Source organism: Euleptes europaea, chromosome 12 (assembly GCF_029931775.1).
Source record: "Euleptes europaea isolate rEulEur1 chromosome 12, rEulEur1.hap1, whole genome shotgun sequence".
Classification (NCBI taxonomy): Eukaryota; Metazoa; Chordata; class Lepidosauria; order Squamata; family Sphaerodactylidae; genus Euleptes; species Euleptes europaea.
The window spans coordinates 32,956,798-32,983,896 of NC_079323.1; the positions used below are offsets into that span (position 1 = coordinate 32,956,798).

General features: G+C 44.9%; 1 protein-coding gene across 1 annotated transcript in view; it reads left to right on the forward strand.

Annotated features, from left to right (window-relative positions):
- Window positions 1-2,844: 2,844 nt before the first annotated feature.
- ST3GAL6 (ST3 beta-galactoside alpha-2,3-sialyltransferase 6) overlaps window positions 2,845-27,099 on the forward strand; it is a 68,105-nt gene continuing 43,850 nt past the window's right edge. Inside the window, exon 1 of the mRNA XM_056858263.1 lies at window positions 2,845-2,888. The gene's annotated coding sequence lies outside the window, so the exon portion shown is untranslated. The remainder of the gene's footprint in view (window positions 2,889-27,099) is intronic.

Here is a 27,099-nt window from a genome sequence, read left to right on the forward strand (position 1 = left end):
TATGATCTCGAGATGTCTGGTATATTTTTTTCCCCTTTCCCCAAAAGCAAAGAACAGTTTCAGCCGGGAAAGCAGCACCATCCCGCAGCCTCCCTGACAGCTGCTCTGAATTAAAAAACGGAGAGATTTACATTACTTGCCCAGGGGTATGGGGGATGTTTTCCAGGTTGTACATTTCCTTTAAGGAAGGCCTATAGCTCAATGCCTGCTTTTTTTGCATGAAGATTCCCGGCTTCATTCCCAGAATCTCTGTTGTGTAAAGCAACAGGGTTGGAAAACACTGCCGGTTAGGAAAGACAACCCTGGTCTGGAAGGATCAACAATCTGATTTAGTAGAAAAGAGCAAGAGTCCAGTAGCACCTTAAAGACTAACAAGAATATTTTCTGGCAGGGTAGGAGCTTTCGTGAGCCACAGCTCACTTCTTCAGATACCAAAAGCTCATACCCTACCAGAAAATATTCGTGTTAGTCTTTAAGGTGCTACTGGACTCTTGCTCTTTTCTACTACTGCAGACAGACTAACATGGCGGCCCACTGTGAATAATCTGATTTAGTTTACTGAAGTTTTGTGGGTTAAAAAAAAAACACCCAAAAAACTCTTGCACCAAGTTGATGTTTTTTATAGGTCCTAAGCCCCTCCCGCGGACAGTCATGTGGCCCGAAGGGGCAAATTCTTCCCATGCGGCAGCTCCGGGAGGGGCAGAACAAGGGTGCCCTTAATGGTCTCGTCTGAGACTGACTCTCGACTCGGCCCACTTTTCACGCCGCTGGCTCGAATCCATCCGCCGGTTGCATTCAAAAAGCTTGAAACCCCCCCCCCCCAGTTATGTCAACTCGACAGATTATTCCCAGTGGGTCGCCGTGTTAGTCAGCCTGCTGTAGTAGAAAAGGGGAAGAATCCAGTAGCGCCTTAAAGACGAACAAAAATATTTTCTGGCAGGGTAGGAGCTTTGGTGAGCCTGTCTGCAGTAGTAGAAAAGAGCAAGAGTTCAGTAGCACCTTAAAGACTAACAAAAATATTTCCTGGCAGGGTATGAGCTTTTGTGAGCCACAGCTCACTTCTTCAGATACCAAAAGCTCACACCCTGCCAGAAAATATTTGTAGAAATAGAAAAGAGCAAGAGTCCAGTAGCGCCTTAAAGACGAACAAAAATATTTTCTGGCAGGGTAGGAGCTTTCGTGAGCCACAGCTCGCTTCTTCAGATACCAAAAGCTCACACCCTGCCAGAAAATATTTGTAGAAATAGAAAAGAGCAAGAGTCCAGTAGCGCCTTAAAGACGAACAAAAATATTTTCTGGCAGGGTAGGAGCTTTCGTGAGCCACAGCTCGCTTCTTCAGATACCAAAAGCTCACACCCTGCCAGAAAATATTTGTGTTCGTCTTTAAGGCGCTACTGGACTCTTGCTCTTTTCTACAACTCGAGGGATCGTGCAGGCGCTTCCCTCCCGGCCACGGTCTCGTCCATGAGCACGCCAAAGGAAGGGGGAGGCAGCGCCTCTCCCCACGAGGCGAGCGGGTCCCCGCCGAGCGCTCCCGAGCCGTGCAGGCGCCGCTCTCCGCTCCGCCCCGGGGCCAGGCGCGCGCCCGCCCGTCCTCCCTCGCTGGGAAAGCGGGGGAGAGGAGAAGTGCGGGCTAGCCGCCAGAGGAGGGATCCGGGCGGACGGCGCCAAGCCCCCTCGCGCTCCCCCCCCCCTCAAAATAAAGCACCCGGCGCTGGAAGCTGCCCTTCGCCCCGCCGGGGACTCCAGCTGCAACATGGAGCGGGAGGGGTGGCGGGTTTGGACTAGCCGGGCTCGGAAAGGGCACCTCCGCCGCTGTAAGTGCCCAAGGGGCTGAGTCGCAGTGGGTCTCCGTGTTAGTCTGTCTGCAGCAGTAGAAAAGGGCAAGAGTCCAGGAGCACCTTAAAGACGAACAAGAATATTTTCTGGTAGGGTAGGAGCGTTCGTGAGCCACAGCTCGCTTCTTCAGATACGTCTTAAAGACTAGCAAGAATATTTTCTGGTAGGGGATGAGCTTTTGTGAGCCGCAGCTCACTTCTTCAGATACTTCTTAAAGACGAACAAAAATATTTTCTGGTAGGGGATGAGCTTTCGTGAGCCGCAGCTCACTTCTTCAGAAGTGATATGTGGCTCACGAAAGCTCCTACCCTGCCAGAAAATATTCTTGTTAGTCTTTAAGGTCCTACCGGACTCTTGCCCTTTTCTACTACCACAAAAAAGTAGTATTCTTGTTAGTCTTTAAGGCGCTACTTTTTTGTAGTAGTAGAAAAGGGCAAGAGTCCGGTAGCACCTTAAAGACGAACAAAAATATTTTCTGGCAGGGTAGGAGCTTTCGTGAGCCACAGCTCCCTTCTTCAGGTACACTTCTTCAGATACCACTTCCTCAGGTATCTAAAGAAGTGAGCTGTGGCTCACGAAAGCTCCTACCCTGCCAAAAAATATTCTTGTTAGTCTTTAAGGTGCTACTGGACTCTTGCCCTTTTCCACTGCTGCAGACAGACTAACACGGCGACCCGCTGGGAACTACTTTTTTTGGGTTAGTCTTTAAGGTGCTACTGGACTCTTGCCTTTTTCTGCAAGGGGCTGAGCTGAGGGAAGCGCCTGACCCCGCCTTTCGGGCACTTTGGCCGGAGCGCGCGGGGGGAGCTCCTCACCAGTTGGAGGGACTCCCTCTTGCCTACTGGGCAGGACCTGGGCGGCTGCAGCAGGCGGAGCTTCCCGCTTTTGCAATCTCCCACCGCCTCCCCGGGCCCCAGCCTAGGCGCAAAGCCCGCCTCCCCCCCCCCCAGTCTCCGCTTCTTGTCCTGGAGGGAGGAGGGGGCGGGCGCTGCTGAGGACGCGGCAGCCACGCTGGAGGTCCGCGAAAGAGCCGCCGCCCGCCGGGCACGGTAAGCCGGGGGGAGGCCGAGGGAGGGCTGCTGGGTCCCGCCTGCGCTCCGACGCCGCCTTGGCTTCAGAGACCCCCAACAACCCCCACCCCCTGGCTTCAGAGACCCCTACCCACCCACCACCCACCCACCCCTGAGTCCTTCCCGAGGCCAAGCGGGCAGGTCAAAGGGAGCGCTCTTGCCCGCTTCTCTCAGCCCCCCCCCCCGGGGATCCAGCTGCGGTCGCTGGGTGGCGCTGTAGGCGGCGGGGGGCAAAGCGGGAGGTTGGCCCTCGGGGGGCGCTTCCGAAGGGGGTGGTCGTGCTTCGCCTGTTGCATAAAAGGGGGGGTGATCACGGGGCCGGTCATTTTTGCGCCCTGGGCAAGGTTAACTACTTGTGCCCCCGCCCATGGCTAACCAGTTTTGAAAAACAAATGTTTTATAAGAGGTTAGACTTAATTCTTCCTTTCCTTTTATGCCTTAGAAGCTCCTTGATCAGTTGATCTTGAGCAGCATATATCTAGTTTTGGAGGGATATAAGGACTGAAACAAATCTTGCCATTGACAGTGTAGCCTCGGGGTCCCTGTCGCTTAGTAAAAAAGGCATTATGTCAGTCACAGAGGCATTGGATTTGTATGTTAAAAGGGGGGAAATATAGTGCGATCGAAGTTCCTCATAAAAGCGGCATTCCAAAAGGGCATGGGCTAATGAGTCAATAGAGCCAGAAGAGCAAGGGTAGATCCTGTCTGAGTATGGTATATTCAGAATTCTGCCCTGTTCCATAGCACTGTTGTGGTACTTATCTTAAAATAAAAAAATGTAAATTGCCAGTTGCATTTCCCCCGCAAGAAACTAATGTGTTTAAAAACCGTGCCCAGCTCTGCGCCCCTCTGAGGTCTGCGCCCTAGGCGACTGCCCTAGTTCGCCAAATGGTAGCACTGGCCCTGCACGTGATGTCTTTTAAGATGTCAGCTGCCCTGGACCAGAGGCCCTTTTCTTAGAAGCAGGACCTGTATCTTCTCCTTAGGGCGCAAAAACATCCTGTAAACCGTGGGATGCTGTTGAACGATTCAGCCCTACACGAAGGTACGCCGTTCAGAGGGCATTAAGGTGCTGTCCTTAGTAGTGTTACTCCCTTCAGAGTCCTTTAAGGTCAATAGGCTTAGAAAGGCATAACTCTGAAGATTGCAACGAGAGGCTCTCAAATGGGGAGCGTTTAGGAGTTGGAGCAGCTGGTTTCGGCAGAGAGGGAAGCCCTGGTCTCCTGAGCGAGGCTTCTTGGAGCAGAAACAAGAGCAATTGGAAGGAAATGGGTTCCTGTGTGCCTTTGTCTGGTTAGACCTTGCTGAGGAGAGTGAGATAGCCGGCCAGCGCCAGCTTTTTCCTGGCTTCAAACTTCACCACACTTCGATGGCCGATGGCGTCTGTTCGCTCTCTCCTGGCAGTGAAGGCAGTCATGCGGACAGTAATCTCAGACCTCAGTGCTTTTTCTCCTTTGTCCCAAGCTTAAAGCTAGGGAAGAAAACCTGTCCCTGTTCTTACAGCTCATTTCCCCCCTTTCTTTTTAATTCCTTTTTACTTTAAGAACAAAATCTGTGTTATACCTTTTATTTGCATCAATCCAAAAAAAACTTCTCGGAGTGAAATGCAATCCAGGAGAGACGCGACTTCTCCCTTCTAGGAGCTGAGTGAAAAAGGCCAACCTGCCCAGGTGGCTCTTTTGTCTGTTTAAAGTGCCATTAAGTCACAGCCGACTTATGGCAACCTAGTAGGGTTTTCAAGGCAAGAGACTAACAGAGGTGGTTTTCCATTGCCTGCTTCTGCATGGTATTGCTTGGTGGTCTCCTATCCAGGTACTAGCCAGGACCAGCCCTGCTTAGCTTCTGAGATCTGATGAGGTCAGGCTCGCCTGTCCCAGAAAAGGTTGAGATGGCCAGCCAGAAAGGGAGGAACCCCAAACTCACCCCTAATGTTGATCCAGGGATGTCAGCACATTTACCTATCCAGATGTGAACCTAGGTTGTTCACCACAAGTTTTTTTTCTTCACCCTAAAGCTGATAAACATTTCCTCACTTTTGATCTGAAGGCCATGTAGATAGCTTTAAATTGGGGGAGGGATTGATTTTCCATAGTAAATTCAAGATCAATGTCATTTTAATTGCTGCTAAAAAAAATCAGCCTTGTAAATTTCCCATTATGATTTGTATGTCTGGTTTGGTTTTTGGAGCCCCCTTATTATAACTTAAATCAGTTATCTTCTTCCACACACATTCCCTGTGAGGTAGGTTAGGCTGAAAGTGTGTGACTAGCCCAGAATCACCCAGCAAGCTTGCATGGTCGAGTGGGGATTTGAACCAGGGTCTTCCTGGTCCAAGCCTGGTAATTTCACAATTTATCCTATTGCACTGCTTATTGAATATCCCACCCTGTTGATTGCATTGACTTGCCATGTGTAATCCTTCAGTCCCAATGAGAAAAGTGGACGATACACTATGCTGGCTGGAAGACATGGGTTAGGAAACTGTGAACAGCGAAGTGTATCAGAGGACTGGATAATGGCCAGTGTAACACCCATTATAAAAAAATGTTCCAGGGGGGACCCAGGAAATTACAGGCCTGTTATCTTAACGTCTGTTCCAGGCAAATTAATGGAAAGCATTATTAAAGATAGAATTGTCAAGCATATAGAAGGGCAAGCCCTGCTAAGCAAAAACCAGTGTGGCTTCTGTAAAGGTCGGTTCTGTCTCACTAACCTTTTAGAGTTTTTTGAAAGTGTCAGTGAGCATGCAGACAGGAATGAGCCTGTGGACATTGTGTATTTGGATTTCCAAAAGGCTTTTGACAAAGCCCCCCCCCCCCAAGACTGCTAAGCAAACTTCAAAGTCATGGGATAAGAGGACAAGTCCTCTTATGGGTTGAGAGCTGGCTGAAAAACAGGAAGCAGAAAGTAGGAATCAATGGTCAGTTCTCCCAATGGAGGGATGTGAGCAGTGGGGTCTCTCAAGGATCTGTGTTGGGACCGGTGCTTTTCAATCTGTTCATCACTGACCTGGAGCTGGGGGTGAACAGCGAGGTGGCCAAGTTTGCAAATGACACCAAAATATTTAGGATGGTTAAAACAAAATCAGACTGTGAAGAGCTCTAAAACAGTGGTGGCGAACCTATGGCACACATGCCAGAGGTGGCACTCAGAGCCCTCTCTGTGGGCACACGCACCGTCGCCCCAGCACAAAGTTCGGCTGAGTTCATTCCCCCAGCTGAAGAGGCTGGGGACCAGCGGTGCCTTCCCGGCTCCTCTGGGAAGTGCCGGGCTTCTTCCCAGCGCCTTCTCCGCAGTCGCCGGCTACGCCCTCCGGAAGTGAAGACAACGACAAGCCTTCTGCTGAGGACTGGAAGAGGCGGAGCCAGGACGGGGCTGGACCGGGAGTGGGATGCCTGGGCGGCCATCTGCCGCAGGCTGGTTGGTGACTGCTACACAGGGGATTGGCGGTGAGGGCTGAATGGGGCCCACCTGGCGTTTGTGCTGGAGCTGAGCCCTTCGCTTTGCTCGGGTTTCCACTCTACTCGTTCATGCAACTGAAAGTGCCTCTGAGCGTGTGCAGAGGGCTGTCCCCACCATCAGCCCCCCCCCCGCATAACAGCCTTTTAAATTTGTATGAAGATAAGTTGGAAAAAGAACCAAACTGAAGGGGTGGGGGCTATGCGCTAGCTGCTTTCCTTCCCCCGCTTGGCCACCCATGCAGGGTGGCCAACCTCCAGGTAGTAGCAGGAGATCTGCTATTTCAGTTCACCTGGAGAAAATGGCCGCTTTGGCAATTGGACTCTATGGCATTGACATTCCTTCCCAAACCCCACCCTCCTCAGGCTCCGCCCCCAAAACCTCCCACAGGTGGCAAAGAGGGATCTGGCAACCCCTAGCCCCATGTGGACTTCTAGCTGTGTTGGCACTCCATGATAAATAAGTGGGTTTTGGGTTGCAGTTTGGGCACTCGGTCTCTAAAAGGTTCGCCATCACTGCTTTAAAAGGATCTCTTCAAACTGGAGAGATGGGCATTAAAATGGCAAATGAGATTCAATGTGAGTAAGTGTAAAGTGATGCATATTGGGGCAAAAAATCCCAGCTTCACATGTACACTGATGGGATCTGTGCTGGCAGTGACAGACCAAGAAAGGGATCTTGGGGTGGTAGTAGGTAGCTTGATGAAGATGTCGATCCAGTGTGCGGCTGCTGTGGAAAAGGCAAATTCCATGGTAGCCATAATTAGACAAGGAACAGAGATTAAAACTGCTATCATATTGCCCTTGTACAAATCTATGGTGAGACCATACTTGGAATACTGTGTACAGTTCTCGTCACCACACCTAAAAAAGGATATTTCAGAGCTTGAGAAGGTGCAGAAAAGAGCAACCAAAATGATCAGGGGACTAGAGCAACTTCCCCATGAGGAGTGGTTAAAATGCTTAGGGCTGTTTAGCTTGGAAAGAAGGCAGTTAAGAGGAGACATGATAAAGGTCTAAAATTCTGCATGGTATGGAGAGAGTAGACAGAGAGAAGCTTTTCTCCCTCTCTCATAATACTAAAAAACAGAGTCATCTGCTGAAGCTGGAGGATGAAAGATTCAAAACAGATAGAAGAAAGTATTTCTTCACACAACGCATAGTTAAATTGTGGAACTCCCTGCCCCAGGATGTGGATGTGGTGATGGCTGCCAACTTGGAAGGCTTTAAGAGGGGAGTAGACATGTACATGAAGGATAGGGCTATTCATGTGTACTAATAAAAATGGATACTAGTCATGATGCATACCTGTTCTCTCCAGGATCAGAGGAGCATGCCTATTATACTAGGTGCTGTGGAACATAGGCAAGATAATGCTGCTGCAGTCGTCTTGTTTGTGGGCTTGGAGGCACCTGGTTGGTCACTTTATGAACAGACTGCTGGACTTGATGGGCCTTGGTCTGATCCAGCATGGCTTTTCTTATGTGTTTATGTACTAGAAACCTACCCCACGAGTAGCTGAAATTCCTAGTGATATATCTATGTTTTTGGAAAATTATTAAAACATTTTCAGACTCCCCTCCCCCCCCCCGGTGTAAGTATGTAGTATCAAACAGGAATATGTATTGCTTTAAAACAGGGATAAGGAACCTCAGACCTGGGGGCCGTATGTGGCCCCCGAGGACATTTTTTGTGCCCTCGGGAGCTCCAGGGCCCTGCCACGGAGGCACAGCACAGGGCGGCCCTCCCTGAGGGTGTTCCTGGGGCCACGGCTTGCAGGGGCACTGCGGTGCCCTTTGGACCTCCTCTCGCTGACTGACGGCTGTTGGTCGCCGAGAGGAGGGGGAGGGATGCTTCCCTCAGGGCTGCCCCCTATAGCCGCAGCATGCAGGAACGCTGGGGCACACTGTAAGCCCCTCTTGCTGCCTGTCGGCTGTTGAGCAGCAAGAGGGAGGGGGGAAAGAGGCCCGTGGCTCCCGGCGGCAGAGCATGTGCGCAGGAGCCGATCAGGCTTCGGGGGGCCTTTTGTGGACTCTGGGGGTGGGAGGGCATGGAGCCTGTGGCCAGGTCGCGTGGGGCTGGCGTGTGTGTGTGTGTGGGAGGCTTTTCTCCTTCACTTTCTGTCTCTTTCTTTGTGTGTCTCCCTCCGTCCTTTTCTTTCTCCCCCTCTTTCCATTTCTTTTTCCCTTTTCTTCTTTCTCTGTTTTCCTTCCTTCCTCCCTTGCTGATCGACTGCAGGCTGCGCCCCCCTGGCACCTCGTTTGCTCGGGCCCACCGCTGGCTGCCCTCCCGCCTGGGGGGGGGGAGCGGGGTGCCCTCCAGGCCTTCCTTGCGTGGCCTCCCCTGGGGTTGCCAACCTCCAGGTGGTGGCCGGAGACCTGGCAACCCTAGCCTCTCCCCCCCACCGGGAGATCTACACCTGGTATGGCCCCCGAATGATGTTATAACTGTGCAAATGGCCCTTGGCAGGAAAAAGGTTCCCCACCCCTGCTTTAAAAAAACAGCACCTGAAATCTTAGATTAAGGATGTTGACTTTTCTATTTCTGGAATAGAGGGCTGGAGCTTGGCCAAACCTGAGAAATACTTGGCAGCTCTGTATCGGATTTTCCGAACCCCAAACAGAGGTCCAATGCCCAAGATTTAACAAAAGACCTGAAAAATGATAAAGAAAAACAGATCTTTATTACATAAATTATAAATCCAAAACAAATTAGAAGAAATGCCTCTAATTAGAAGTAACAATATGTACATTGGTAGACTTCTTCCATGTGGAATGTATTTCTTCTAATTAGGGCTGTCTGAATGAGCTCATTGGCTGTAATGTTAGTATCCATCTCCCAAGAGAAGATCCCACTGACTGAGCATGGCTTACATCATGTTTGACTGTAGAGAGATCTTTGTAGGAGACGTACATATGCTCTGTCAACTTGCAACTGACTTATTGTGACCGCAGCAAGGGGCTTTCAAGGCAAGTGAAAAGCAAAGGTGGTTTGCCATTGTCTTCTTCTGCAGAGACTTCCTTGATGGTTCCCCATACCAACCCTGCTTAGCTTCCAAGATCTGATGACGGGCTGTCTCATACCATTCCACATTCCCATTTGTGGGATTGAGACACAGAAATAATTTTTCTGATGTATGAGAAAGCTTTTTACAATCTCCTTTGTCATTTCTGATGACAGTTACAGAAGATTACCTCCCCGCCACCCCCCGGATTAGCACCTCCTGCATAACAGAAAGTTTTAGCTTCCTAGAAGTATATCACAGTGAAGCTGTACTAGAGAAACATCAAAGTCAGCTATGTGAATGTCTGCAGTATGCATCCTACCATCCTCACCTATGGTAAGCTTTACTGTTGTGCTTGTGTGTTGACACACATCTGAGGAAAAGCAGCTGTATACATTGCTCCTGATATTGTTGGTGATTTCGTAAAAGGTTTGTAGAATTCCTTAGATTATTCAAAACTGGTGAGGCTCATACCCCACATCTGTGTGCTGTGCAAGTTCTCTGTGCTCAGAGAAAGTGGGATTCTTCTAAGTCCATTCAGTTTGAATGGATTTAGAAGGGGATAACTCTTCTTAGGATTGCACTATAAGTCTTTCTTGCTGTCATGGTGGTCTTTGGCAAGAACCTTTCAAAGCCGATCCACAGTTACTTTATATATTCCTAGCAGAAGCAAACAGGATGTGTAGGTTACTTTTTTCTTTTCTTTTTTTGAAGAGCTGTATCTGGTGTTTGAAAAAGCCAAGCACAAAAACTGGCAGAGCAATGTGTGGGCAGGGGGCAAAACAGAATAACTCTGTGCTTGTAAATGAAAAAAAAAGGGGGGGCTGCCTGAATTGCCCTGTCGTGATCCAGCAGATTACTTCCTCAGAAGGTTTTCTGCATTGTTTCCAGTTGGCTTTTTGTAATTAGGATAGGATCTGGACGGAAGTTTAGACCATAGTCTATAAAGCTTGCAAAAATTAATGCTGACATTTTTATATAGCCAAAAAATCACTGAGCTGAAGAGTAATTTGTGAAGGAAACTTAAAACAATTAGTGATTTATTTGTGTTCTCTCTCAGATTGTCTGTGTACCATCAAGTCGCAGCCAGCTTATAGTGACTTCAGGTCTGGTTTTCAAGGCAAATGATTAAGCAGAGGTGGTTTGCCATTGCCTTCCTCTGCAGAGATCTTCCTTGGAGGACTCCCTTCCAAGTACTGACCCAGCTTAGCTTCTGAGATCTGACAAGATCAGGTTGTACTGTACCATTCCACATCCCCCTCTCAGATTACTAGAGCTCAAATTTCTCAATATGACAACATTTTATATTATGAATGCATGTCCTCATGGCAACACTCTAGCAGTATGTATATTTGTAAGGATGTCTGTCAGGGTGATGCCCATCATATGGTTAGAATGTCAAAGAAATATCTCGTACTTTTTTTCAAAGCAAGGTTTGAACTGCATTATTCAGTGGCTGCCCCAGGCTTTGATTTCCTTGGTAAGCATAAAGCAAAGCTCTTTGGAAATACTCTTAATGGAGTCAGGGAAGGGGAAGCCAGCGTTCGGTGAGTTCAGAAGTGCATAGAGGGAACAATGGTGTTTTTTTTTTTACCAGTACAAAATCATTATCCTCCAGGCTATTTTTCCACCTGTAGAGGAAATCATCAAAGATTCTCATGCCTTTTGCATCACTGGGAGAAAAGCCGTATAAGGAGGCTGATTTTGAGCTGTAAAAATGACCAGAGCGAAAAGAGTTCAGCACTGTCTGCTCACTTGTTCTTTCCCTGTTCCTATTTACAGCCTGTCCAAGCTGCTTTTGGCTGTTAAAAATACATAAAGAAAAAATGCACAGAATTCCTTAGAGTGTCTCATTTGACCCTGAAAGTAAAGGACCCATGAAAAGCAGCCACATGGCACAGATGTTTGCAGGCACGCTGGTGGAACCCCATCTTTTAGAAGACTGTGCAGGTCTTAGCTATAATTTTACTCTGTAACAACGATGACTTGATGGTTGGAAATCACCCTTAAGTTGCTTGGCAGCTACATGGGCAAGAGGGTGTTAGGACGTGTTCACTGGCTTTCTGTGTGATTATTAGATCCGCTGAAATCAATGAGGGATGAGTGACACTGTCAGAGTTCCTGGTTTGGGTCTATTGCTTTCTCCAGAAACTAAGAGACTGCTAGAGGTGCAGAAACGGAAGCTATCCTTTCCCATCCTGGGAACTTGCTTCTGTACTGCCTCTCCATGTGAAACTTGACATCCCCCAGAGAGAGAGGGTGGGAGGGAGAGGGATAGTGCTGGCCCCAAGATCCTTGAGTAGCCCACCAATCTAGAGTTGATGTTCTGTATATTCATGCAGGCTACAGTAACCTGTGAAGAGAGCCAGCGTGGTGTAGTGATTAAGAGCGGTGGTTTGGAGTGGTGGACTCTGATCTGGAGAACCGGGTTTGATTCCCCACTCCTCCACATGAGCGGCGGATGCTAATCTGGTAAACTGGGTTGGTTTCCCCACTCCTACACATGAAGCTAGCTGGGTGACCGTGGGCTAGTCACAGCTCTCTCAGCTCCACCTACCTCACAAGGTGTCTGTTGTGGGGAGGGAAAGGGAAGGTGACTGTAAGCCGGTTTAATTCTTTCTTAAATGGTAGAGAAAGTCGGCATATAAAAACCAACTCTTCCTCTTCCTAGAGAGAGCAATGGCAGGATGTCCATATAGATGGCTGCCTAGCAAATCCAAAAGCAACTCCTTTAGCAACTAAAGCAAGTAGGAATCCACACACTGCAATTAGTGGACAGAACCCAAAGGACTTTTCAGATGCAATAAATTGCCTTCTCATTAGGTATGCCTTTTTACGTAGGAGATATGAACAAAATAAACAGCAGGGTCAAGGGGCCATGAAATGCAGGAAGTTCAGGATGAAATGCAACTAGGCAAAATTTCAAATCTAACCAAGAAAAAACAGTTTGCTTTTAGACTCTTGTTTATTTTTATGTGACCCACCCAGTTGCTGCTGCATATCACAGTGGCCTAGCTAGTTTGCCAATTGCATAATGTTATATGGGCAATTTAAATAATGGTCCTGGTAAACTGCTTTCCTGGTAGGAATTGTTGCTCATGTTCAAAGATTAGCTAGCAGCAAGGCTGTATCACAGATGTGCCCAGGGCTGCTCAGGCCTTACAGTTTTCTGCTAATAAGTTGGAGAGACTTATTTGGAACCATAGGACCCAATACTGTCTTGGTCCGATCCTGCAGAATCAGTGCGAGATTCAAATTGTCTTCTGGTTCTATTACTGTTAAAGTTAGTGTAATCTTTCCACTCCCAATTGTACACCCTGTTCTTTTGATAATCCTCCTTGTCTCTGTTCTACAGTGTATGGACATTACAAATGTAGTGGTTGTTCTGTTTGCCCTCTTTCTTTACCTGTTAAAGAATTTCACTCTCCTTCTTCCAATTTTCATTTTCAGCTCAGGCATTTCTCCAATTTTTCCACAAGTCGGGTCGTATACGCAGTCTCATGTGGGTGCTCTTTACTTTACATTGGCTCCACAATGAGACAAATTCGCCTTCGTATCGGTGAGCATAGGTCCCGGATTAGGGCGCGAAATTTTGAGGCGCCTCTCACAAATCATTTTGTGACTAAAAAACATTACGAAAATGACCTGCGTTTTTTTGTCCTGTGGGTTTATAAGGACCACCCCCACAATGCTGACAATGTTCAGAAGATCCTTTTGCAAAATGAAATGCGCTTCATTTTTTTGTTTAATACTCTTACCCCTAACGGTTTAAATACAGATTTTGATTTGTCTTGTTTCATTTGAGTATATCTTTAAGAGCCATGTCTTGCTTAGCAGCTGTTTCTATTTGAGTCAGACGATTTCACAGTCATTCTCACATACGATTGATTAAGCTAGCAGCCCTTTTGGGAGCTCCATATTTATCCTAGGAATAGTATTTTAAGCCCTTTGGTAAGCAAGATATTTATGCATGTTCTTATTGCTATTTTTGTAGTTCACTATAGAGGTTGTTTTGTATTATTGTGTATTTATTTTGTATCAGGCTGATGAAGCTACTTTAGTAGCGAAAACGCTGGAATACATCCGGAGTCGCGTTACCTTCTGCATCTCCGTGGCCCGAAGATTCATTTATGTGACTTCACGTTTTGCATGAACTCAGTTACACTTTAACAGCTTTTTAGCTGGTCGCTTTCCTTTTTGCGTTGTTACGTTTCAGCTTTGTAACCTCGGTTGCTTAGCCTGTCGTGTAATATATTTCTATTGTCATACAATATAACTACAGCTTTGGCTGGTTTGTCATTTGCTATTCGTTGTTCATTGCATGATTTATTTTTTGCCTACTACTGTTCATTTTGTATCAATACTTGTTACAGTAGAGTGAGTTTTATTTAACCTCCAGGTACTAGCTGGAGATCTCCTGCTATTACAACTGATCTCCAGCCGATAGAGATCAGTTCACCTGGAGAAAATGGCCGCTTCGGCCATTGGACTCTATGGCATTGAAGTCCCTCCCCTCCGCAAACCCCGCCCTCCTCAGTCTCCACCCCAAAAACCTCCTGCCAATGGCAAAGAGGGACCTGGCAATGCTATTTGTAAACCATTTTGTACAGTGCAACCCTGTTACTTGTGTAGAAAGGCCCTCTTGAATAATTCAGTTTTGCATAGTTTATGGAAATCAGGAGAGTGGAGCCTTCCTGCCCTCCTCGGGCAGGCCATTCTTTAAGGTGGGAGCCGCATTGGGGAAAGCACATGAATGGGCAGTAGTTGGTTTTACCCATTGCAGGTTGGCACTTGCAGAAGGGTCCGTTCAGAAGAGCGAAGCTGTTGTGGTAGAGCGGGGGGGGGGGATTTTGATAAGAGAGAACAAAGCCATGATGGGCTTTGTCTATGATGGCCAATACCTCAAATTGAGCCTGCTAACAAATTGGCAGCCAATGGAGTATTTGCAGAATGGGAGTAATAATGCCTACTCCATTTAGCTCCTGATAATAGCCGAATTATGGCATTCTGGACCAGTTGGAGTTTCTGTAGATAAATCCTGTAAGATCAACAGAGAGGCATGGCCTTTGTCTGCACTATGAATAACATACTGGAAATACTGAGATGAGAGTGAAAATAGATTGATGAAGAAATAAAGGACAGGACCAAGAGGGAATCTATCTTGAAAGAATTTCCCAGCTCAAGTTGACTTCTTGCAGATGCTAGGTACCCTCCCACACAGCAGCTTCTTTCCAAGGACAGGTTCACCGGCCTGCTAAATTCGTTCATGTGATTCAGCTGTGAATCTGGTAGGGGGGGCGGGAAACTCAGTTATATCCTGGAAAGTTCTATGGATTCTGCCCGGTGATTGGTTGAAGAGGTCAGGAGGTTATTGTCTGCTTTTTTATATAAGTGTAGCTAGAGAGAAGAACCTGTTATCCCTTTGTCTTTCTCCCTCACCCTTCCTTACTGCCAGGAAGACACTTGTATTATGCTCTGGAAACTCTTTGCCTTAAGAGCCGACTTCACTGTGTTAGGATTCCAGTAAGTAGTATAGCTAATCAGCTTTATTATTGCATTCTACTGCCATAGAGCTGTGTGCCTTGATTTTAATATCTTTCTTAAGGGTGAGATAAAAATCTACTAAATAAATGTTGGTCAAGTAATGAACCAGTGAGGGAGAATATAAATTTAATAATTGCCACTACCATAAAACAGAAGAATTAAATATCTTAACAAAACCTCCCTAACCAATTAACAGTACACTAAACCATTGTACCACTGACCACCAAAAATCTTTTGGCAAAAAATTGATCTCATCAGTGGAAAAAAAATTCTCAAAAGAATTATGTGCACAATCGTATAAAATGACCATATAAACATAAGTATCCTGGACTTCAGTGTACCTCCTGAAAAATAAATACAAACAAATTTGCAAAGAATTAAATACATTTTTTAAAAAAAACCTACAATTAAATTCATTAAAATTAAATAAATAATATACTGACTGTAGAATTGGTGTCTTCCTATAGATCAGAGTTTTTAGTATGACTCCTCTCTGTCTATACTAAATGCCCTGAAATCTGAAAATGTATTCATAGATCAAATGATACCAAAAGCACATGCACACACACATTTATACATAAAATAGTCTGAATACTTGATCAACCATCTAACTCTCTCACTATAAATACAGATGTTGTTAACTGTTGACAAACTGGGCATTCATGGAAGAATAAGCAAAATTTCCAAACACAGACATGCGCATTTGGAGAATTTCAGTTTTCATTGCTAAATCCCAAGATTCTAGCCCTCACGAGAATCAAGATAGACCTTTAATTTTTTTGAATCTTTGGTGTACATCTCTGAAGTCAGAGTAGGGTTTCCAGTGGTCAAGGGTCAGGTGTCTATTCTTTCCCCTATAGCTTTTGAAAGAGGTTATCTCGTACTTGACCAGCAAATCTGTATGTACATTTGCTTAATTTAAACACATTATGGAGTCTGGATTTTTAATGCAGAATTCTGATTTTTACCCCAGCATAGAGTACCCCCAGTTCTGTCCAATGTGTAAAAGATAGTGTAGTGTAACACCCTTTCTGATAGTTACTTCTGCAACAATGAGATGAGAGAAACCTTGTACCGCCAGCATTGTAGGAAGGAAGCTTGTACTTTCCTGCTTTCCAAAAGCTGACATTTGTATATCACATGTCTACATCTGAGATGCTGTGGAAACGAGAGTTTTGTCCTGTTGACTGAAGATTAAGGTGAGAACGAACAACCTCTTTTCTCCCCAAGCTAAAAAGAAGCAAGTTTTCAAATTATACAGGTATTTTTATTATGTCAAGGTCTGCACCATCCACAAATTGCACGTTCTTTCAACATTAAATGTTAATCCAATAAATGGTGTTTGCTAAACGAGTTTGGATGAAGCCCTGAGGTACCCAATAACTAATCTGAGTCAAAGCTTGCTACTTGCCAGAATTCTGCTATTCAGGGCGCCCCCCTTGACAGAGGCCCCGGGTGGAGAATTCTGTTTTACCATAGATTGACCATGTTTCAGTTTGAACTGACTGATAGGTAGCCACTTACTTATGGAAAAGCCGGGGGGAAAACTGTCACGGCCTGCTTGTGTGCTGATAACAGGAGATAGACGTGGATGAATCAGCAGCTGAAGCATTATTTGTACGGGGATAAGCATTCTTGTGATCATTATCACTTGCTAACAACTGCTTATCCAACTTCTGTTGGAGAAAGGACAACAGCTGACAACGAAAGAACAAGCCTGTGGCACTTGAAAGTGGACTTGAGTCCCTGAAAGCTTATATATAAAATAACTCTTCTCCCCCCACCCCCCGCCATAAACTAGCTCGCCTACTCCACTGGAATTTGTGACAATTCGATAACTTCCCAGGAAGCTTTCCTGCAAGTGCATCTGAGGGGGAAGGAGGTTTATAAATGTAGCCCTTTTGGCACTTATCTTTTGTTTTAGACCTTTGGGTTAAAGTGTCTGCTAGACTAGAATACTGCACTTATCATTACAAATGGGGAATATTTTAAACAAGGCTCTTAAGCTGTGTCTATAACTTGCAACATTTCAATATAGAATCCATTTTATATTTTGTTTTTCTCTGATTATATAAGAGGAGCCCTGATGGGTCAGACCTGCGGTCCATCTAGTCCAGCCACCTGTTTCACCCAGTGGCCAACTAGTTACCCTGGAGAGTCAACAAATCCGCATAGAAGCTAAGGCCTTCCCTGATGTTGCCTCCCAGCACTGGTTTTCAGAGGTTTATTGCCTCTAAATATGGAGGTTGCCTTTAGTTACTGTGTAGTAGTCTTCGATAGACCTTTCCTCCATGAATCGAACACCATTTTAAAGCCATCTATGCTTGTGTCCGTTACTACATTCACCGACAGTGAATTCCACCATTTAATTTCTTGGTGAATAAAGGAATATTTCCTTTCGCCAGCCCTGAACCGGTTGCCTATCAACTTCACTGGGTGCCCCCGAGAGTGTTAGTATTACCGGAGTCTGAGAAAAAGTTCTCTCTATCCACTTTCTCCATACTTTGTAAACCTCTATCATTCCCCCCAATCGTCTCCAACCTCTCGGAGACTAAAGCCTTTCCTCCTAAGAGAGGTGCTCCAGCACTTTAATCATATTGATTGTCCTCTTATGTTGTTTTTCTGATTGGTTAGCCCAGGAGTACCCAACCTGTCTGAGCCTGTGGGCACATTTGGACATCTGACACATTGTGGTGGGTGCAGCTGCAAAATGCCTGCCAGGCCATGGCTGCTGCAGAGGGTGAAGCCATTTTGTAACTACAAACTGGCCTGCCAGTGGATGCAAAGGACAGCACAAGAAGTGGGGTCCAGTGCATGACTGCCTTTGTGGCTAGACTTTTTCTGGTGTGTCTTGCAGAGAAGCAGGACTTATTTGTGTGTCAATGAATTGAATATTTGGTGCTCAGTATTAACACTGTAGGTCAGGGGTGGGGAACCTTTTTCCTGCCAGGGGCCATTTGCAAATTTATAACATCTTTCGGGGGCTATACCAGGTATAGATCTCCCAGTGGGGGGGGGGAGAGGCTAGGGTTGCCAGGTCTCCAGCCACCCCCTGGAAGTTAAACCAAGAAACAAAAGGGCTCTGTGCTGTGGGGTATTGTTGGGAAAACAAAACCAGCACACAATATCAATGCAATACAACTATAATAAAGTGCAAGGTGATAAGTGAATACTAAGCATATAAGAACGAACAAATATACAATATTTACAAAAAGCAAAGTCCAGAGTACAAAAGTACACAATCCAATTGGTTCTTCTATTCAGGTAAGTATCCTTAATATTCTACAGTATTGCAATGCTACAGGTAAGTGATTATAGTCCACGCTTGACAGCTGAGAAGGGAATATAAGGATGTGTTGTCTAGATTATCCACGTTTCGCCAGAGGCTTCATCAGCTGGACATTATCACTCCAATGACTAATAATTGCACAGGGATAGCATCCTCAAAGGTACTTAGTGATTGTTGAACCTACCTGGAGCCGTTTTGGCCACTGGAACGTGGTACCTTTGAGGGTCTCAGGTGGAGATCTTTCCCACCACCTGACTGAATACTCCTTCATACAGTTTCCCCAAACGCAGAGAACTAACTTGTCGGGAAGAAGGTGGCCATCCTCAGTCTCCATGCCCTCCCCCCGAGAGTCCATAAAAGCCCCCCCCCCAAAGCCCGATCGGCTCCCACATGCATGCTCTGCCGCCGGGAGCCGCTGGTCTCCCCGCCCCCCGGCTACTCAACAGCCGACAGGCAGCAAGAGGGGCTTACAATGTGCCACAGGGTTCCTGCACGCCACGGCTGTAGGGAGCAGCCTTTGGGGATATTATAACTGGAAAGTCTTTAGACTCAGAGAGAAACATTAGACATAGATGTTTTGTATACATGTTCCTTGACCTTGTTCATTGATTGTTGTACTATGTTCTCTTGTTTGACTATCGCTCACCCGTAGATATTGTTTGCACTACTTTTTGTATTGACTTCTCACTTAGAATATACGTGTAGAATTGAGCCTAGTGTTGATTATTTTTGCTTAGTACCTGGAGATTGGCAACCCTATCCATGCTGCCACATTAGCTGTTAACCGCACTAGGTATTCCCAGCGATGTATTAAGAGTTTGGAAATGTTATAAAAAATACTGTTCGCACTTTCTATGTATTCCCACTGATGTATTAAGAGTTTGAAACTGTTATAAAAAATACTGTTCGCACGTTGTTTGGCCCCTTTAGCTGTGAAGACGTCTTCCAACCATTTTTTAGCCGTGTGTAAGGTCTGAGTTCACCTGTTGAATTCCAATCACCAAAAGTCCAGACGGTATTCTGGGACTACAGGGTAGTCCAGACAGGCCTGGAGCTCACATTCTGCCCCCCCTAGGCCCCCCCTCCCCTCCTCGTTCGATGGGGCGGGTTTATCTGGATACGAGGCATGGAACTGACGTAGTAGGCGAGGGCGGAGATATGACGATGCTTAACCCATTTGTCATGGGTGGGGCTGAAATGCTTCCAACGGACTAGGTACTCCAGCCCCCCCCATGGATACGGGAGTCAAGAATCTTGGAAACCTCGCAGTATTCCTCCCCCCACCACCATTTTGGGAACCTCTGGGGGATCTTCTGGATGCCACTGAGGTGCTGGCACATACAGTTTCAGTAAACTGACATGAAACACTGGATGAATTCTCTTTAACGTTTTAGGGAGTTGCAACTCCACCGTTACCTCGTTAATGATTCGAGAAATAGGGAAAGGCCCAATGTACTTCTCACTCCGTTTTTCTAGAGGGTCTTAGAGACCACAGATTCTTGGTAGAAAGATACACCAGGTCACCCACCCTGAAGGAGCCCGATGTTGTCCGCCTGGGCTTTGTATTGTCTTTTGGCCCGCTCTAAGTTTTTAGTCAACCAAGGCCATGTAGACTGTATGGTTTGAATCCAGTACGATATTTCAGCGCCCCCCTCCTCCCCCGACACATCCACCTGACCGACAGGTCCAAATTCCTTGCCATGGACAATGTGAAAGGGGCTGAAACCAGTAGAGTGATGAACAGAATTATTATACGCATACTCTGCAAAAGGTAACAGGTCAACCCAATCATCTTGGTGATAATTCACATAACGGAGGTAACATTCTAGGACAGCATTAAGTCTTTCGGTTTGCCCATCCGTTTGGGGTTGGAGCGCACTTGACAGCCCTTGTTCCACTCCAACCAATTTGAGGAATGCTTTCCAAAACTTGGCTACGAACACCGATCCGTGATCGGAAATTATCTTGCGCGGGAACGAATGATATTTGAAAACGTGTCACCAACAAATGAGCCAGTCTGTGAGCAGAGGGCATGCCAACGCAAGGGATGAGATGTACCTGTTTGGAAAAAAGATCATTAACCACCCACAACACTGTTTCTCCCCGACTCACGGCAAATCAGTCATGAAATCCATGGCAATGACTTCCCAAGGTCCCTGAGGCACCTCCAAAGGTTTTAGTAAACCGTTCGGCTTGCTGGTACGGCGTTTTGCGGTGGCACATACTGGACAGCTGCGGATGAAGAAGTCCAGGTCTGAACGCATACCCGCCCACCAAAACTGACGACGAAGCAAATGTAATGTTTTAACGAAACCAAAATGTCCAGCGGCTTTCGCTCCATGAGCAAGTCCCAACACTTCCGCCCGCAAGGCTTTAGGCACGTACAATTCAGTGTCCTTAACCCACATACTCCACCACTGCCATCATGCAGAACTTAGGAAAGAGGCTTCAGCCTCATTTCCCCCAAAAGCCCAAAACAGAGAAAAAATAAACTAAAAGAGAATAAAGGAGCGATTAGAGTCCTAATGTAAGGTCTGAGTTCTCCTGTTGAATCCCAATCACCAAAAGTCCAGACAGGGTATTCTAAGAAGCTAGTTTATTCAGGAAGCATGAGGTGAGTAGCAGAAACTTACAGGGAAAGGTACGAGGACTCTAATGGAGGGGAAAAGAGCAGGTTGGAACATATATAGAAAACCAAAGGCACAGTTGGATACCAGGATTACAGTTATCACACAAATGGAGAGTAAGCAGTCATAACAAACTTCTGAGCAACACAACCTTGGAGGCCAGCTGCGCTCCCAGGCCTGGAGCTCACACCGTGGCATCCCAAAACCCTTTTAAAGCGATGTTTTTTATAACATTTCCAAACTCTTGATACATCGCTGGGAATACCTAGTGCGGTAACAGCCATTCTTATGTCTTAAAGCACCCCAATTTACTGTCTCTCATACAGTTTCAGTGCTGGTTAAGAGGGATGTGATGATTTAGAAAGGTTATGGTGCAATCCTAAGAAATCTTTCCTGGAGCAAACCCCATAGAATACACCTGAGTAGGATTCCAAATTCCTGTTTAGGATTACTCTCTACATTTACTTTTTTTTAAAAGCAATTTCTTAACATTTCCTTCTTATTCAGAAAGGTGTGAAATGTAAACAAAATGAATTCAACGGTAGGAAGTTCTTTGTTTTTTTAAAGAGACTCCAACAATAAATATAAAACCCTTAGATTATGGTCATGTGTCTGAATAGGTGGATTGACAACAAAGAAGTACATATATATTGTTTGTATGTAGGTCGTCATAATCAAACATGGACAGAAACCCACAAAGCTGTGGTCTTAAGCATGCTTAATTTTGTGCTGCTGCTGTACATTACATTTTATGGTAAGATCCAGGGAAGGCTTTTAGGTACTATTCAATGTGCAGGTTTTTTCTCTGTAGTAAATGTAGTGGTTGTCAATGGTATATTTATTTTACGGTGTTTTTGGCTTGTGATAAGAGATGTGGGGTGGAAAACTGTCCATTATCTAAAGATTCATTGTTTAATAAAATTAATAAACTATGAATGGATGCCATTGCTAATACAATATTAAGCAAACTTACAGTTTCAAAGTTATAATTAATATTTTTCAGGTGATTATCTCTGGGAGTTGTTGAGAGACTACATGTGTGATTTGATTGTGGTGGAGGGTGACCTTCGGGGAAGAAAGTTAAATTCTGTTGAAATAGATTAGTTAATGGCTTATCATGTACAGTTCTTTGGGTATTCTTAAGTAAGCATGTCAACAGTTTTCAGTGCATTTTGTTTGTTTTTTCTTAAACAACGTAATGGAAGTACATGCTGTATTGTCTTTAACTTTTCTGCTTGTGTTTGTCAGCTATAAGAGATTGAATAAACAGAAAATCCATAAATTGACTTGGATCACTTTTTTGTTTGACATTTTGTCCTAAAGCGGATTGCCAAGCATCCTTGCTTGTTGGGGTCACAGCATACAGCCTATTGAATCCCAGATGGCTGAGTCAGTGGGAATACTGGCTTGGGAAATAATCACCTTAGGTGCACCCATGGGATCTCCAGGGGTCAGACTTCACCAGAGCAGAGTGAAATGTGATCATGTGAACCATGCTGCTGACTCTTAACATAAAAACGTAGCCTGCTGTGGTTGTTTTGCTTTGGAGCTTTCATTCAAAGCTGCAGATGGTCCTCAAAAGTAGACGTTTAGGATGGTCAATGGAAGACAAGGGTGATATTCCATTTATTTGCCCTAGCATTGCCCTTTTCCTCTCTATTGTTCTTGCCAAAGCCTTTGCTCATGCTTTGTTCATCTAAATTGCTGAAGTCTTTGTCTTCCTTATCTAGAATAGCCATGCTAGGATTATCTTTTTCTCTTACCATTATGGTCCTGTCTTTCCTGGAGACACATTTCTTCAGCAAAAGCTATCCCTAATCACCATGGGCTCATTTTGTTGACTCATTTAGTGCATGTTCACTCTGCTTTTCCTCCAGGGATTTCAGGGTGGCACACATTGTTCTCCCTTCCTCCATTTTGTTCTCACAGCAACCCTGTGAGGTAGGTTAGGCTGAAGGAGAGTCACTGTCCCCCAAGGTCACCCAGTAAGTTTCATGGCAGACTGGAATTCCCAGATCCTAATTTGACCATTGCCGGACTTCAAATGTTTTTCTGACATCCCTTTCCTATTTTTCTGACATCCCTTCCAATGTTCAAGATGGTGTTCAATACTAAAAATATAAAACCATTTGAAATACAAAATGTTAAAAAATGCAATTAAGACTAACAAGAGATATGGTTTTGCAGTAATGAATACAGATAAGATGACCTTTATAGTCATATGCTCATCTAGAATAGCCTTCCAAGACTTGAGATGACCACAGAACAACATCTGTCGCATTCTGCTAAATTCATACCTTGTACAGCAATGAGACTTTCAATATGGCTTTTCCCATGAAATCTAAAGGGCATATGTGTCATATGAGCTGTGTGAATTGCCCTGTAACCAAAGCAATTTTCATTCAAAGCAATTTCCAAATGTTGAGACTGTTCAGAGGAGGAGATGACCACGTCCAGTGTTCCCACAGATTATGAATGCCTCCTCAAGGTCAGGCAGGATAGTTTCTGGAACTTCACCCAACCACAAACCAAATTCTGCTGCTATTTCAGGGTAGCTCTTGTTTCCTGAGCATATCACAGCACATACGTATCAGAATTATTTTGTTTTGCTTACTTATTGAGATTTCTGACCTTAATACCATTGTATTACCTTGACACATATCAGACCTTCTGTGTGCTAGACGAATCATCCTGCTACATTTAATTTAACCTCAAACACATCTCAATTTCCATGCATGCCTTTCTGTTCAGGGAAGGGCTCCGTATTTATACAACACTAGCATAATAGGCCTAGCTTCTCAACAGATTCCTTGTAAGATGCTAAACCTGTCATTAAAAGGAAAACTTCATAATTAACTGCGCCAGCATATGAACCGTATCCTGATTTGAAATTGTGGGGTTAAGATGGAATGTGTCTGAAGAGAATATGTAGACTATAGTCGTTACAGATGCTTAAAGGGACAGCCTACAACATGTAGTTATTTTGGAGGTGAGGAGAGGTTCTTTATGCAAAATAATAATAAAATATTCTGTGTATTTGGCAGTGCGTGGGCACTTTGATACCAAGTAAGAACTTGCAACCACTGATGTAGATCTGCTGCACTGAGAAACTTTGCCTAAGCTTCTGGCTTCTACCCATGGTTGCAGGAGGATGTTGCATCATCTTCTTAAACACCCCAACTGCTCCTAGTGGTGGGGAATAGTGTGGAATAGGTGGTGTTTGGGGAGTCGTCGTTGTGACTATTTGTTTTAAGCAAGGTTTGCGTATGGAAGTCTGTTTGGTTTACAGAAAGAGGGTGAGAGCATATGAGTGGGAAAGAAGAGCTGTTTTAAAAAAACCTATTTTGCATGTTTTCAGTAATTATTCCTTATTTTTTAAAATGCTCGTGTATGTAATAAGTACACTGTCTAATGTGACAGAGGAGCATTTAGCTTTTAGTATACTCGCACAATGGCATACTGGTGCTGCAGCTTAATCAGCTTTATTTTCCTTGCAACTTTCATGTTCATAGTAATTCCGCTTCTGTTTTGTTCTCTTTTGTATGGACACCAAAATATAAGCCATGCTGCTAACATTACACCATTAATTTCTGCATTGTCCCTCTCACTGGAGTTATGACTTTCTTTTAACTTTATGTAACCTTCACCATTTGCCAATTGAAATAGATATGTTACCTCTTTACATGCAGTACTCTAACTTCTCATAGTACATTTGGAATCAGCAACATGGAAAAGTAGCCTCTGTGAAGTTCAGTGGCTGGTTTACAAAACACTTTAAAATGTTGCCTTTAAGTAATCAATTTCCTAAATCTTGCCACAGATCCAGATTTGTATTGGGTTTTTTTTTTTTAATTGTGTTGTACCTAGCTTTTTCTCAGTCGTTTAATTTTGCAATTAAATGGGCCCAAATTTTCATTATTGGGATAGCTAGCATTCTATGAGCCAGATTTAGATACTCCTGGAAGATAAACTTCAGTACTAGGTAACAGATTTAATACATGCCAGCAACTGCTACACTTTGTGAAAGCAGCTACTGTAGCTGTAACAGAAAGAGTAGCTAAGGAGAATGAGAAATCTGTCAACTGCCTGCTTGTTGTTCCTGTGTCAAATTGCATAGAAGATGCAGTGAATGCCAAAACTGTGTCTGCTTCTATCTCTCTCAAACTACTCACAAGTTGCCCCATTATATTGGTGGATCCAGGATAGTTTATAGGACCCTCTGATGGTATTCTGACATTTGCCCTGGAACAGATGATCTTCATCATTTGGAAGGAAAGGAACTAGGGCTTCCAGTTCTGGGTTGAGAAATACTTGTAGGTTTTGGGGGTGGAGTCTGAGGAGGGTGGAGTTTGGAGAGGGGAGGGACTTCAATGCCATAGAGTCCATTTGCCAAAGCAGCCATTTTCTCCAGGGGAACTGATTTCTATTGCGTGGAGATCAGTTGTAATAGCGGGAGATCTCCAGCCACCACCTGTAGGGTGGCAACCCTAGAAGGAACCTGCCCCTCCCCATCTAGTACCCACTGGTGGTTCTTGTACCTGGATATGAAAGCTAGAAGGAAGAGCTGTCAGATAATTGGGAAGGCCTGAAAAACAGTTATCAGGTGGTGGCTGGAGGTCTCCCGCTATTACAACAGATCTCCAGGCGACTGAGATTAGTTGACCTGGAGAAAATGGCCACTTTGGAAGGTGGGCCCTGAGGCATTATATCTCATTGAAGTCACCCCACCCCAAACCCCTCTCTTCCCACGCTCCACCCCTAAATCTCCAGGTGTTTCCCAACCTGGAGCTGGCAACCCTAGACATAAGTTCATACAACTCATTTGCAAACTTTTTTTTTTAGGATTGTGTTTTTTTCTCCCCCTTTCAAAATGCCTAAGGCTTAAAAGTAGGTTCTTTGTGAGAAAGTCATAAAGATTATAGGAATTAATAAGCCACTGCTAAGATATGACTTTGAGAACAGCTTCCTGCCCTTCTAAAAAATATAGAACGTTCTTTGTTTGGAAGGGGGCAGCAGCAGAATTTTTATTAAATCAAGGATTTTTTTCATTGTTTGCTTTTCCAGTGAGAGAAGTATCCCAAGCCTGTTTAAGCTACATGGAGTAATTGCCTAATGGTATGGAAATTGGTGGCCAATCACCATTTCCTACCTTGTGTACAAAATAGAACATCTGCAGGCAAGTTGCACATTGTAGGGGAGTGCTGGAATTTTGTAACATGTGACCTGCTTAAGACTCAGAGGGTGCCTCATTGTATAAAGATAGATGAACCTTGGATTTGTTGTTGAATAATATGGGATGTGACTGCAGCACGGCTTTAGCATCATGACCTTCCAAAGTAAATATGAACAAATGAGAATAAGCATGTCGCAAAAAAAGCTAATTTTATACAGAGTACACAAGATCTCACTGCTTTGCTCATCTTGAAAGTAAGGGTATATATTTTTTACTTATTCATCCTTCGAGATATCGTTATCTTTCTGAATTACGCTGACCATTGGCCGTAACAAATAAACATTACCTTTCTGAAAAGTCAGCTGACTTGCTTACCTGCAATATAGCTTTAATTTTGGCAGAATGTTGCTTTATTTTCAGCAGCTCATTTTAATATACAGAAGTCCTTCAGAAGCCGTGTGCTTTGGCTTGTCAACATAACTTTTCTCTTTTTACTTTAAGCATTAAATAATGGCTCTGATTTCTGGAGAGGAGATCTGTCTATGCACTGTTTGATACTGGCCTTTGTAGTAATCTTTTAATACATTTCCCATTACATCACTTTCTCTTTTTTCATAATGGGCATCTCATACCTCAGACAATATTGTTCCATGTGTTATAAAGTCCTGCCTCATTAAACTTGTAACTAAAGTATGGGCAACTGGTAGACCATTAGACTGGTTACAGACCACAAAGCAATTTTACTTAAGCTCAAGTTGCACTAAAAAATTTCAGTCAGTGTGTGGTATTGAATTAGATATCCCGTGTTTCTTCCTGGTGGGAGCTCAAAACAGTTTGCAGCATCATTATCCCCTCTTAAATTTTATCTTCACAACAACCACCTTGTGAGGTAGGTTAGTCTGCGAGAGAGTGTGACTGGGGGGTGGATTTCAGCCTGGGTCTTCCTGATCCTGGGTGACCACTAACTACCACACCATACCAACTCGTAGTGTCCCCAGATGTCCCCACAGTGGCACTTGCAAGGAAAATAAATTTGTTTTAAAATGGGGTGCATCCACATTTACATGTTGCATCTCTCATTGAGTCTCTGTTTAT